Source organism: Plectropomus leopardus, chromosome 23, assembly GCF_026936395.1.
Source record: "Plectropomus leopardus strain MGB_pleo_1.0 chromosome 23, ASM2693639v1, whole genome shotgun sequence".
In the NCBI taxonomy this organism is placed as follows: domain Eukaryota; kingdom Metazoa; phylum Chordata; class Actinopteri; order Perciformes; family Serranidae; genus Plectropomus; species Plectropomus leopardus.
This window is the reverse complement of record NC_142198.1, coordinates 19,003,985-19,019,134: the sequence shown is the minus strand read 5'-3', so window position 1 is coordinate 19,019,134 and position 15,150 is coordinate 19,003,985. Positions and strand designations below refer to the sequence as shown.

At 37.5% G+C, this 15,150-nt stretch overlaps 1 protein-coding gene across 2 annotated transcripts in view; it reads left to right on the top strand.

Annotated features, from left to right (window-relative positions):
* The window catches only part of LOC121961945 (uncharacterized), a 266,687-nt gene that overhangs the window by 146,272 nt on the left and 105,265 nt on the right, over positions 1-15,150 (top strand). The gene's annotated exons all lie outside the window — the stretch shown is intronic.

The following is a 15,150-nucleotide window of genomic DNA, read 5'->3' as shown; positions in this document are numbered from 1 at the left end:
ACCAACAGTCCAAATGTCTAAAATATTAGGTTTACAATGAACAAAGAAGCAGCAAATCTTCATGTTTGAGAAGTGTAAAAAACATAAGTAGTGATGATTGACTAAGCTCGGAGGTACCGGATGACTTTAGGTTTTTACAGTAAGAGAGGTTCTCCTCAAAGTGTCCTCCTTCTTCTGTCTTAAGCCCCTCAGGCGATCACCCTTTTGTTTCAGGAGAGTTGATTGGCGCTGGCCTGTGTGCAAATAAAAATCTGAGCCCTGGTTACGTGTTAAGGACATATGAGAGTACAGAGAGTGCATGTTTTTCTGTTTGGATGATTGTGTTTCAGGCTGCACCTATTTAGGCGTTATCTGTGTTTTCTAGAATTTAAGGATGTTGGACATTTAGGATTTTTGCATGTTTCTAGGATTTTTGTAAACTGTAGGACTTTCTGAGGTTTCTCTGCTTTTAGCAGATTTTTTTTTTTAGATTTTTGGAGGTTTCTATGATTTTAAGGACATTTCTCCAATTTTAAGACATTGTTAGTATTTTTGAAGGTTTCTCAGATTTTGGGATATTTCTAGGATTTTAGGACATTTGGGGGACATTGTGACTTTTGTGGCACTTGATACACAAGCTGTACTTTGATGCTGTTTTATGCAGCCTGGCACCTTATGTATACTAAAAGTCCAAAAACAATTCCAAGTGTGAATCACTACAATTTTATTGTAAATTAGAAAATAGTTGCATCCTATAGGTGGCCATAAGTTGAGTGTCACCGCCGTAAAACAACACCGTGCCTCCTCTAGGCACTATTGAAAGTGAGGATGCACAAGCTGCAGTGGAGAGTGCTTTGCTGGCACCACACAAGATATTTAATCATAATTAGCCAAACAATTACAAGGCTAATTGTTATTGGTGAGATATTGGAGCGCAGAGAGGAGAAATGTCAGGTTTATTGGCAGGGGATCTTCATCCTCTGGCTTGTCTTTCTCTCACTTCACTTTGGAGCGTCGACCTCACCTCTCACATTTTCCTGCAGCAACACAAACACAAACTCTCCGAGATATCACCCCAAAAGACAAGCGTGCCTGTATATCGCTGCAGCTCGGTCGGGCTTATTTGTGACCGTTCTCCAAAGGGAAGAAGAAAAGGAGCGAAAGGCCACTTAAAGGCCAACGTGAATGGCAAGGCCTTTTGAGTATCAGCATTGTGTTTTACAAAAAGAGGTCAGGCTCAAAACTGCGAGACTGATAAGTGCGGGTGTTTCAGGAGGGTCACGCAGTGCTCAGTGAAGTGAGGCCTTTGCTTCGGCTATTGATAGCTCCACCAATACGCCTCATGCAGAGTGGAAATCGATGTTATCTGGTGACTGTGAACCTTCTCAACCACTGACTCACTAGCAGAGTATTTCCATATAAATAATTTTTGGTTGGGGCGCCTGGTGGCTCAGTGGATAGAGCGGCGCCCCAAATACAGAGGTTCAGACTGTTCTGAGTATTGTTTTCAACTATTTCTCGGCTACTGCAATTGTTCACATTACGCAGCCTACACTGCTACGTGTAGCTACATGGTAATGTCAGGGAAAACTGTAGCTTTGGTTTTTCATGGTAGTAATTTCTGACAGATGTATATATTCCTACTGAAACATGTTGGGTTGTTTTTAGAAACATTTATTGGGGATTTTTCACGGTAAAAATTGCCACTTGACTCCGTTATTGTCATTTCCCAGCTGCAAGCACACAGCTATATGTAGCTACATGCTAACATCATAGAAACAAGGTCTTGGTTGCTAATGTTGTCAATTTTTCTCTTAATTTCGGATCTTAATGTTACTCCAACATGTCCATTTGTGTGTAGAGGCTTTTATTGGTCATTTTTAACAACAGAAAATACTGCTATTCTCTGTTAGAGTAATTCCCCGTCTGAAAGTACACAGCTGACGTACATGTTGCTACATGCTAAAGTGAGGAATGATCTTGGTTCCCCACTTATATGAATGTGTGACAGATTTTGAAATGTGTTCCTGCTGGAACATGTCAGGTTGTGTTCACAAGCTTTGATTGGTGATTTTTTAAGAGAGAACGTGCCGCTGTTCTCTGTTACTGTGAACACACATGTAGCTCTACATGCTAATGTCAGGGAAACATGTAGCCACTGTCACATGTAGCACAAACAGTATGGTGAAAAATAGTGTTGTTTTTTTTTTTACCATTAAAGCATGTGAGCATGTTCTACTTGAAACTCAAAATACAAATATGAACCTCAAAATGCGCATAATAAGTCTTCTCTAAATCACACAATTTCTTTTGCTTGATTCCTGTTGTGCATCTTGGTCGTTTCTTTGTAAACAAACAACCAAAAAAAATCACACAATGAATTAATTGTGTTTCCTGTTCAACAGAAGACTTGAAACAGAAACTCTCCACTGTTCTGGCATCTCTGCATTGTTTTCTTCCCCCTTCATAAATTCTGCTGAGCTCTTACAGTTTACAGCCACTTTGATTCTGCCTCCATCTGCCATTCCCATGAAACCCACAATTGCTCATCTATTCATTTTGTCAACAGTCTCTTTAAAAATCGTCTGTGTGAAACGATGAGCCAAAGCAGAGCGAGTCAAGAGAGATTTGAAACATGTGATTAATTCATTTCTTGCTGTTTTGTCGAATGGGAGATGACAAGGGCGTCAGATGACAGTTTATTAGATGGATTTCCTTCTTTTCAAATTACAATGTCAATGTTATTAGCCTTTTGAAAAGTCTGTTATTGGGCTAAAATTGCAGTTTCACTATTTCCACTCTGATTTAAGTTGTAATTTATTCCAAAATCAGACTATCTGCAGCCGTGATTAGAGTGATGCGAGTGGCTAAAGCGAGCTGATGGAGGCCAAATGCCGATCTAAGTTGGAAATGTGTGATTTAATCTTGATTATGAGTTAATACACCATATGCTCCTTGCAATTAGCTGTCCGTGGATGACCCTCCTCTAATTTGTTAAGGGTTCAATGTAGCATAAAATCTAGGGCAGGTCATTCCCAAGTGTTTAATCTGTTCTTGGGTAAGGTGTAAGAGGAAGGAGGGGGGAGGAAAGTGACGCTAGCTGCACATGGGTAATTAGCTGGGCGGATCATAGATGAGAGGCCGTGCTCCAGTGTGCTAACGTCTTTACACTGTTCTGCTATTCAGGCCCTTATAATGAGCCAAAGCAAGAACAGAGCTGACGTGCGCGGTGTTAAGAAACTGAAACGAAAAGCAAAAGAAGCACGAATGCACAAGGGGGGGAGAGAAACATGAGAGGGGCAAAGGAGATTTTCAGTAGAAGATGAGACGTTCTCAGAAGACCAAAGGAGCTCTGCAGCCTTTCAGGAACAACTGTGTGAAGTCCATTCCTGTATATATCACAGCCCAAATGTTGCAGTTTTGATCCTGGGTATCAGATGAGTGGTATCAGCTCGCATCTTTGCATCAGCGCCCAGTTTTACAAGCAGCAAATAATGGCCAAAATGATTTGGATCTCATAAGTAACTGAATATGTATACAACATTCAGCACATTAATATGGCAGTAAACTTCGATTTTCTGTGGAAAGATATAGCGCAGAGATGAGGTCATGCTACCTCTGTGTTGTCATTTGAGCTTCTCTGTAGTTTGTTTTCATGAACTGATCCAGCTGCCGATGCATTTTAGTGAACGTGTGTATCTCAACTTGATTTGCTTTGGGGCCACTTTTTCAAAATGACAGCAGGTGCCAGTTGCAGGAACCTCGTACATGTTTCGAGAATTGTAGAACGTTTTTAGGACTTTAGGACGTTTCTCTGATTTTAGCACATACAAGGATTTTAGGACATTCTTCAGATTTTAGGATTTTTTTTTAAATACTAGGATGTTTCTAGGATTTTAGGACACAAAAGGTAATGACTTTTCAAGAATATTAGGAAGTTTCTAAAATTTTAGCACATTTTTAGGATTTTAGGATTTCTCTAGAATTTAAGGACATTTCAAATATTTTAGGACATTTTCAGAATTTTAGGAAGTTCTTGCATTTTGGCACGTTTCAAAAATTTAAGGACATTTCTAGAATTTTATAATGTTTCTAGGATTTTAGGAGGTTTCTATGATTTTTTAAGATATTTCTGCAACTTAAGGACTTTTCAAGGTGACGTTTCTAGGATTTTTATTAGCTGGACTGGTTCATCATGCCACTTTTCACTGTGCTAATATGATGGTTACCTCTGATATTTCTGACATGACTTTTGATTATTATTTACCTATTATTATTATTATGAAACATATATATTGCCTTAATATTTAGATCCAGGGCTTTTCATAAAATATTTGAGGCTGAAGCTGTGGATGCCAAGGAATTTTTTATATTGAGCATTTACATATGCTAATTATTGTTGCTATTAGATTAACTATATTAAATTTCATTATGGCGCTTGTGTGTTTCTCTGATCATCTCTGACGACTCCTTAAATGAGCGTGAGAAGGTCAACGTAGTTCCTCTGTCATTCCAACCTGCTGGATTGATTCCAACAATTACCCACAACAATACGCCGCACTTAACTCTGCTGACCTCACCGATGCCTCAGATGACTAAAATTACCACAAAACATGCAGAAATCTGCAGCTATCACACTCTTGAACCTGTCCTACAAGTGCGACACCGGCAGCTGAACCCCCCACCCCCATCCCCCACCATCCTAACACACACACACACACACACACACACACACACACACACACACACACACACACACACACACACACACACCCACCCACCCTTAATCAAGGTTGGAAGATGCATTTGGTGAATTCAGAATTTCAAGCACCTCTCTACTCTGGCAGTGTCTCGACTTTGCCTGATTAAAATGATAGAGGGGCTGGAGAATGTTTGATCTCCAAATCAATTTACATTTAAGATTCAATTTTGCACCTGCAGGACTTTGATTTTGGAACTTTACGCTTTCCCCAGTCTTGCAAGGATGGAGATTAAGCTACACCAGCTGTTGAAGGAAATATTGTTGATTTCTCCCTCTCTGAACTCAAAAATAAAATTCTCACAGATGGATCACGCCGTGTGATATATGAAACTCCCTTTTTTTTTTAAACGATTAAAGACCTGGCTTGACAAATTTGTTTGGCTGAGGTGCAATATCTAAGACGATCTCTGCTGCTGTTTACAGCTAATATGCACAGGGACGCACACAGTGATGAGAACACACATTCGAAAAATGCACAAACAGGAAATCCAGATCCTTTGAAGCAAAGAGCGAGTTAGTTATTTGGAGAAATCCAAAGAGGTGGGATGAAAATCGATGCTGAAAGGTGAAGAGAGAGGAACTGTGGGTGCAACAAACAACAGGACCCCGACACTAAATCACAGCTTACAGTCTTAATGTACACCTCCAGGGGGAAATATCTGTTTTAGAACATTCTCAATGACTTATTGATCCGGGAATTAAATTACCCGATCCCTCTCCCCTTTACACAAGCCCACCATATTAAGACATGTTTGATGTTTGCATCCTTTTTAATTAAAACGGCTCTCAGGAGGGCGACACGTCAGGAACTCTGTTTGCTGCAACGTCCATTTTTTAATCAACGTTCACGTCGCTGTTTCATGTGATGATGTCACTGACTGATAAACACGGGATAACACATCTTGAAGCATGTTTTGAATTACTAAAGGAAGAAATATGCAAAATATTCGCTAGAGTTTCCTCTTTTCCTCTAATCATGGAAATGAGAATCAGAATCAGATAACTTTATTGATCCCCAGAGGTTACTGTGGTGCATTACAGTCGCTCTGATGTAAAGCATAGAGAATTATGGGAAGTGAAAATAAAAAATATAAAAATATGTCAATTATGCTTCAGTATCACACCAGTATGTCAAATGTCTAAAAGATAAAAATAAGAAAATGTGATATTGTGAGGATTTAAAGTGTGTAAAAAAATAAAAGGTAATATTAAAATATGTGCCTTACACTACATTACAATATATTAAACTTGTATGTCAAGTTTAGAAATGTAAAAATATGTGTAATATGCTGAAATTACACTGTAGGTATAAAAATGTTTAAATCTTATTGTATTGAAGTATTGAAAATTTGTGAATTGTGCCAAAGTTTTCACACCAATATGTAAAATATTTGAAATGATAAAATATGTGTAATATGCCTAGTATTTAAAATGTGTAATTATAAAAAATAGCCTTATGCTACATTATAATGTATAAAAAATGCATTAAATGCAGATGTGCATTTTGCTTCAATTTTCACACCAAAAAAAATTAAAACATAAAAATTATTATATAATTTATATAAAATATATAAAAGAGGTTTATATATAAAATATATAAAATAGTACTGAGCATGTAAAAAAATATAAAAATATATGCCTTATACTTCATTACAGTGTGTAAAACTAGTATGTAAGTAGTATGTATGTATGTAGTATAAAACTGCTAAAATTTACAAATTAAAATTAATGTGTGCATTTTGATACAGTGTACAACACAATATGTTCATAAATAGAAATAAGAATAATAATTTAAACAGCACGTGCAATTTTACATCAAATATATGTTCAAGAGTGGTGTTTTTAAGAATAAACTGGGACACTGACAGATATTGCACAGTTGAATAATTGCACAGAGTATTGCTTATTGCACCAGTTATTGTACAGTTAAAACTGTCATAAAGAATGATTGTAGCTTTAAGTCTGCATTGCACATTTGAAATATAATAGATAAATTATGGAATTGTTACTGCTCCCAGCTAAGGAAACAGGAAAAGTAGTGACAATATAAACCATATGTTGTGTTTAATCATAATGTTTAATCATAATGCATTTCTGTCTTAAGTGTAAATCAATCTAGTTAATCACAAAGATTTATTTATAATCAAAATAAAGCACACTGGGAGAAATACTGTGCACAAATCCAATTCTTTGACATTTATATTTAAGCCTGGTTGGTTCTGACATGGACACGATTTAGTTATTTTCGTTACATTAATGTCAAGGATATTTATGATCGATTTTTACATTTCCTGACATCAGATTGGAGGTTGAAGCCACTATGGAGTAAATATTCCTGTCAAGTTGCCTTGACAGTAATTTGATTTGCAGTTTCACTAGGAGATGGTGGTGAATTTTAAAAAAATAACCTAAAAAATCAGACTGAAAAATATATAGCCATGGCAGCTGCTTTGGGTGTCTTGACCTAAATGCTAAAGAAAGTGTGCTGACATGCAGATTGACAGTGGAAACATGTTGATACTAATCGGGTGTAATGTTTACCATGATATTTTAGCATATTAGCATGCTAATATTTGCTAATTAGCACAACACATGAAATACAACTGAGGCTGATGGGGCTGTCACTATTTAACTTCACATGTTTAAGCATCAACTAACTAAAAAAGTATATTAAACTACACTTAAAAAAAGAGACAAAAATAGAAAACCTAAAGAAAAGCATCGGTCATATATAAATAACACAAACCAAATGTCAATACAAAGTATGTTTTAATGAATATATGTATATATATATATATATATATATATATATATATATATATATATATATATATATATATGTATATATATATATATATAAATGTACGTGTGTGTGTGTATATAAAAAAAATAGAAAAAAAATATGGGTTTTTTCGTATCGTCTTAAATACCACCTCATGCAAGGCTAAAAACGTTTTTGCGATCAAATGGGAGAAATTACCATGTTTCCATAAGGCATGTTTTATATTTGCAATTTGTGCAATTTGAGGGTTAATGGAAACCTGTCTACTGTTTAATTTTTAGCTGGGATCATGCACCCAAAACTGTGTTTTTCAAGCCAAAGTGTTATCTTCCTAAAACCATTACAAAGTGCTTTTGGTGCCTAAACCGAACCACTTAAAACACAGTATATTTCCTAAGAAAGCTTGTGTATTGTACAGAGAAGTAACAGTAGTCATAGCAACGTGCGTACTTCTGGTACTTCCCCAGATTCATATATAGAAAACCTTAAAGTAAACGTATACTGAGCTACTGACTCAGTAAGGCTATCTGAGCACGTGCCCCAAATCTACGCTGGCTTGAACTGCCTCTGCCTAACCCGACTCCTCGATGAAAAGCCGCTTCAGTTACCAGCTAATTCCTGTTTGTCACACTGAAATAAAAGTGTAACAAATGCAGCAATTTGCATATTTTGGCTGAGGGCTTTCAGATTTTAATTTAATAATGAGGAATAATAAATAAATCACTTGTGAATCCTAATTGGTGAGTTTGTGGAGTTTTTGCTAAACTTTCGGTCATTAATCGCCTGACTGGAGAACAAAATAACGACTTTGAGCGACTCATTTTAAGTGTGAAATGTGATATTCTAATGAATATTACAGATTTGGAAAGTTGTAGCAATTTGTTGTATCTGACCTGGAATAAGAGAAAGAAAAAGGCTAAATTAAGGACAGTCTCATCCTGAAACCACTAGACCATAATATACAAGAAACTATACATATAGTACATAAAATATGCATTTAATATTGCAGTGCTACGGGTTCTGGGAATTGAAATTCATTTTAAGTCATTTTTCAAGTCGTTTTATTTAACATTTTCTTTGACCCAGACCAACCCAGAGTCAACTTTACTTATTTCTCCTTAAAAATATGGTTTGATAAAACTTAATGTCTGCAGTCCAATCTATCAGTTAATGTAATTTGCCAAAAGTCAGTGTAGTCTTTGTCTTTTGCCATTTAAAAGAAAGCAAATTGTCCTTGCCTTTTTGTGCAATTATGTCCAAATTGATGTGCAGGACATCTGAAAGTCAAGCAGGACCTGTGGCTATCAAACAATCAGTCTGAGGAGTGTTATTGTGACCGATCTTTGTAAGCCATGTTTTTAAGGTAATTTGTGTATGGAGAGCAGCAGGAGGACCAGGGGAAAGATACGGACCGCGGTGCAACAGTGGTCATTAGGTCAGATTTAATGTTAAAATGCATATCCGCGTCTTGGGAGCTCTTAGGCATATTAAGAGTTCCCATTAGTGCTCCGTAAGTGTTTTTACAGTGACAGTCACCAGATGAGATCCAGCCCTGTGCACCAGTGGCACCGGGACAAAAGAAAAACCTTAAATTTTCAGACATGGCTGCTTGCTCCAGCTACATATTTACCGTACAGATATGACAGAGGCAGGAAAATTCAATGTTTCTCATTTGTTTGTAACTTTTGAAGTTTTGTCATTATTATAGGGGTCTTGCAGTAATGCATCTGGGTTGAGCTGAGCTCCTGGATTTTCTTCATGATAACTGTTATGTTTTTTTTTTATCAACCTGAACCCTTTTTTTCGGATGTTTTTGTGTCTAAGTGTCTAATTGAGACACATTTTTTTGGTTTTAGTGTTAGTATTGAGCAAGATACAGCAAAACAGGCTGTGAATGAGCAAACGTTTGTTTCCATAATGTTGTCATACACTAAAAAAGCTAGTAAAAAGTTAGTGACAAAAACAACCACTGTTAGTGGACATGAAGCGGTTTTGCACAGTTTCCTCATTAATTTTACGTTGCAGCCTGTTTTGCCGCAGTGGTTGTCGTGTTTCATAGGTTTCAATCACTGCCTCTTTAAACTCTGCTCCAAAGGGCGACAGTGGTGCATCCAGACTTTTTTTTACTATGATGGCCCAAGTGGGGCACAGACTTATGCACATGTGCTAACATAGCTTTGATTTACCAGTTTTGACTCCACTACCCAAACCTCCGTTAATTACTAACATTGGTGTGTCTTATATTCCCGTTTGAAGTTTAGTTTAAAAGATAAATAGATCTACCAATCACAACACAGGAGTCTCCACACAAATGTAAAATAACACTTCCACCCTTTAAAAAAGAAATTGTTCGTTAAAAGTAAATAGTACAAAAGCAAGTGTAAACTAAAGCGCCAAAAATTTGAAAGAAAAAAGCCTGTTCGAACAAACTTTTACCAGTACCTGTGTATTTTATTAAAATAATTTAAAAAAGAAATGAATTAGTCAAGCTAGATACTACTCTGACACATTACTGCCTCTCAGGTTTAAGACTGAATTGCACCTATAAACGAAAATTTTGTTTGCTCGTTGAGCAGTTGAAACTGACTGGGCAGGTAGCCAATCATAAACGATTAAAAGATTTCAGCGGTGGCCACTCCCTGGACACGCCCCTCAGTGGCAAGGTAGCACTCGAAAACTAGGGGTAGGGGTAAAAATATATAATGTTACTGGGCCTAAGTAAAATACATTTATGCTTTTATTTGTAACAGAGTATTTATACACAATGTATATACAGTGCTGCTTTTACCAGGTAAAAGATCTGAGTGCTTCTTCCACCTCTTTTTGTTCAAATATGCAAAGTCTTACCAGCTTTTATTGTGAAAGATTTCCAGTAGAGTACAAAATAACTCTGCCCTTCATTGTTAAGACATTAGGAGGCACTGAAAGTAAGAGTGTAGTCTTCATGCCTCTCTTCTTCTCCTCTCTTCTCTAATAGATTCAAATGAATTCAGCCTCGCCAAGAGCAACTGACAGAGTTAAGTTATTTGTGCTGGGCCGACACCCCTGTTCCACTCATCTCTATACAAATTCAATTTCAATTGAAAAGCAGGCTCGCTGTTATTGCACATTTGTCAAAAGATCAACATTAGCCTGAATAGTCCGGTGGGGGAGGCTCTGGCGTGGAGCTTATGATGGTTGCATCCCTGAAGAAAATCAGATCAAGTATTGTTAAAGTCTCCCACACACACCTCAGGTTTAGAGCCGAGTATTAATTCTCTCCAACTGTAGTGACAAGGAAGGCCTAGCAACAACGGCATGAGTCTAAATTTACGCCTTTGTAGTCTGTTGTGAAGTAGGTGTGCATCAATTTTTAGCCGTAAATCCTCATTTGTTTTTCCTCGAGACAAAAGCAGGAGCCGTTTTATAATAGGAATAACAATAAAAATACAGCACAGGCACAAAATTAATCCGTTAAAAAGCATGAAGCAAACAAAACTGCAGCGAGCTCACAGTGTAGGAGGACAAGGGAAGGGCTAGTTGGAAATAGAAAGTTTGAAGATGAGACTAAAGGGAAGTGGTGGCAGCGAGGTCCCTCCGCTCGGGGTCAGCAACACTAAAGGTTCGATCACCCGCAGAGCGCTGCTTTGTGAGAGTGTGGGAGAGACAAAGTGTTTAAGAGGGGGTGTAGGTCTGCTAGAGGTTGCAGATTTTTTTTTTCTTTCTTTCTTGGATCAAGTGCAAATAAAGATGCCGGAATTGCCCAGACGACTGTTTGTCAGCATTTTTGGCTTCCTGGCAGCGTCGGATGAAGAAAGACTTGATAGAGAAAGAAGAAGAAGGTGAATACATAAAAGAGGGATAGTGAGGAGTGAAACATCAGCAGTGGTTTTGATTCACCTATTGATCTTGGCAGACTGACACTCCCTCTCATCCTTGACAGTCTCTTTCTTTCTCCCACCTGAAATCCATTTTTTGCCCATGTCAGCAGAAAGGGAGGAAAACATGGCTTTGGGTTGATGATGAGTCAACCCCGGTCACATGATACACCTTGGAGGTATGAGGTTAAATAAAGTATTGAGTAAGTCGCTAAAGCAGTCGAGTTTCAAGCCGTCAATCGATCAGATCATCAAGTCATCAAGTCAAATAAAAATGAAGAGTGTGTCATCATCGGGCCACTCTGTAGGCAAACTGCCGGTCCACGCTGATATACAGTGCACCAGGGATGACGGTTTTCTGCACGTTGTTACTGAAGTTAGCGTCACCCTGGTTCCTTCGTCAAAAAGCCGATGGGATTTTCCCATTGGATTTTGGACTATTGCAGAAAATAAGCTGCAAATAAATGTTTATGATACTTAAATGTTTTGTTCAGCAAAATAATCTCCACATATGAACGCCACTTTTAGGATTTTTGAAGCCTAAATGCAATCACCTGAAGTAAAAAGCTAGTGTTTTACTATAAACGTACTACTCTACTGTCACCACATTTCCAAAACGAGGCTTTAAAGCTGTTTATGGCGTGGTGACGTTCTCCAGTGTCATTTAGCCATTGATTTCCAGCCTTCTTATTTTAGTAATCAACCAGGGATGTTTCATGGTATAACTATTAGTTAAAAATTTAATTTAATGTATATGAATTCAGTGTATTTGATACTTTATTTCTCCATTATGTATTGTATTATCAGTCTGAATTTGCCAAGTAACTAGTTTGTAAAGATTTAAAATAAATGAAGGGGAAAGTTTTGCCTCTTACTTGTACGAACACTAAAGTGAAGAGTAGCAGAAAATGCAAATACTATGGCAAAATTGTATTTCAAAATTCTACTTATTACAGTAGTTGAATATAAGATATGCATTATGCATTTCCTGTATTTGACACAATGACAGGGATATTGTGAGTAGACTTCATGTGTATATATATATATTCATTACTGGTTATGATATATTATAGACAATCATAGGCACACAGCAGTCCCATCAGAAACCTCTCCAGTGCACCATAAAGCATTCTGTATGAGTGATGACCCGAGGCACATGGATCAAAAAAGGGCTTCATCTTTAGAGTCAGACTAGCCAGCCCCTGATCACCAAAACTGCTTTTAGGTAAAAACCTTGCATCTCCATAATTTTGGGTTTGCATATCCACAATTTACACTTAGCGAAAAGAGTCGAGAATACATTTCATACCTGCAGAACTTCGTATCACTTACTAAATACGTTCAAATTCTCTTCCAAATTCACCAAATTTTATTTACAAGATTCTCACCACCTTCACCGTGAACCTCCAAAAACAGGCACACAGTATTGTAATCTTTTTTTTAAACATAATCTTTGAAAAGGAATAGGCACTTCACATACCAGCTCATACATTTTTATTAAAAATTCAACATCTGAATGAATTATTCTGTATCTCATCACCCAAAAAAGCCCGAGGTAACACCGATGCGGTATAATGCTGCCCTCAAGTGCTCCCTGTGCGCTCCTCTTACCGAGGCTGTAAGTTGTAAATGCGACTTATTGTATATTCAGGTGCCTTTGGTGCTGAATAAGATCGAAAAAGACTGGGGGGAGAAAAGGGCTCCTTTGTTGCTGTTGTGATTGTAATTTAAGTCATGGATAGATACTGTGCTTCAGCACACACATCGTGTGTTTACTTTTTCTGGACTATGTCTTCTAACAGGTGTGTTGTTTCACGTGCAAAAAATTTGGTAAAATGGCAAAATAAGAATGCTATTGTGAGCCCATACTACCTCGGTTATTTTCGAAGGATTAGGTAGCAGTAATAGCATACCTGCACTTAACTGCTCCTTAAATAACAAAGTTTTCGGAAGTAAGTAGTGCCCTTTACTTGCCTAAACCCAACACGTAACTTCATTTCCTAAACCTTACCTGCGTAACATCACTTCCCTAAATCTAAGCTACGTATCTTAACTTGCCTAAACCTAAACTAGTTAACTTTGTTAAGTGCATAACTTTATGTTAAGTGTGTAATGTCATTCGTGAGGAGCTATTTCGTGAAATGTCATACAAACCGTTGTAAGTGCATTTTTGTATGTGGATATGTTGTAATATATAGAGGCACGTAAGCACTCGAAATCTCCACCTATGCTCACAAATACGGGAAATGAGCAGTAAAGCAAAACAGAAAAAGACGAGAACAATTTATGATTTAATAGGCTATTTTTCAGTCTCATCCAAATCTGTTGGACCACCGTGGCACCACTTCTCCTTCAACACTTTTGTAGTAATTTCCAAATTAAAAATCTAATAAGCTTCAGTGAAATAATGTTAACTTGCTTTTTCTGCCTCTCGTTTAAAATCGAATTTCAGGACACCTAACATTTATTAATTGATTGACTTTGATTCGGAAGTTTATTTCGAACACGTAAAAAAGGAAAAGGAGAAATGACCACATGAACAAGCGGACAGACAGAAAATAATAAAATAAATATATAAATATTATATATTATATATAATAAATAAATAAAAATAATATTTACAGACAATGAAAAGGTTAAAGCAAAACAAAGTCAAACACTTGATGACTCGGTTTACATATTTGGAAAGAAGTGAGATGAATCACACCCCTTCTCTAAGAGTCACTGATGCAGCTTCTTCACCTTTCTCATATATGCATCTCATTTGCAGATACTTTCAGTAAAAAGCCTCGATAACTCCGTGTGTACATTTATGGCTTTTTACTCACTGTGTACATTTTGAGCCATTTTTTCCCAAACTGCTTACATTTTCCCCACATCATTAAGTCGTTCTTATGGTCGTGTATATTTTCATTGTTTTTCTGATGGCGACACATCATCCTTTTCCCGTCCATTGAATTTGCATTTCAGAGACAGCATACCATCTTATCTTCTAGAGCTGTCCCAATATTTTCTCTTTCACCCTGAAAGAAGAAATGAAATGCTTTGTTTGCCTCCTGGGTCAGTTTACCGACACTATGTATAGATATGCTGTTTTTTATATAATTGGAAGTGGGAATAGCAGCTATTAGATGAGAATCCAGGCATATGGTGAAAAGGAAATTGATACGAATCAAGAATAAATGTCAATAAATCTGTGGAAAAGAAAACGATAGGTGAACTTCAAATCTAACACAGAAGCACCTTCTCACACAGATGGTTTATCACGAAGCAGCGGCATCATAATCCAATGAATGGATTATAGTGATTAGGTTCCAATTGTGGAGCTAAAAACAGACTGCGCAGGATCCCTCTTGACAAAAGTGTGTACTCCTGTGAGGCAGAGCGAAATCCGTGCCCCAGTTTAGGATTCTTATCAAATTTAGACAACATCAAGCTTCACTTGGCGCTTCGAAGAGCCTCGGAAATTTTCCAGACCCGGATGAATTTCATCTTTTGACCTTGTCACCAGTTCACACATGACCTGCACTGGCCTGAACCTCTGACAACATAAGCTTTGTCTCTCCCGATCACGGATGTTGTCTCTGACTGACAGATGAGAAGCACGGTTGATGAATCTGACCATGGATCACAGATGCTGCAGTCGGTCCAGGACGATGCAGCGCAGTCCTGCCCCTGTCATAAAAAGTGACAGCTTCCTCTGATCAAGGGCAACAGGACGACCAAAACTCCTTGCTGTGCCAACAACTTTGCCTCTATCTTTGGGAGGC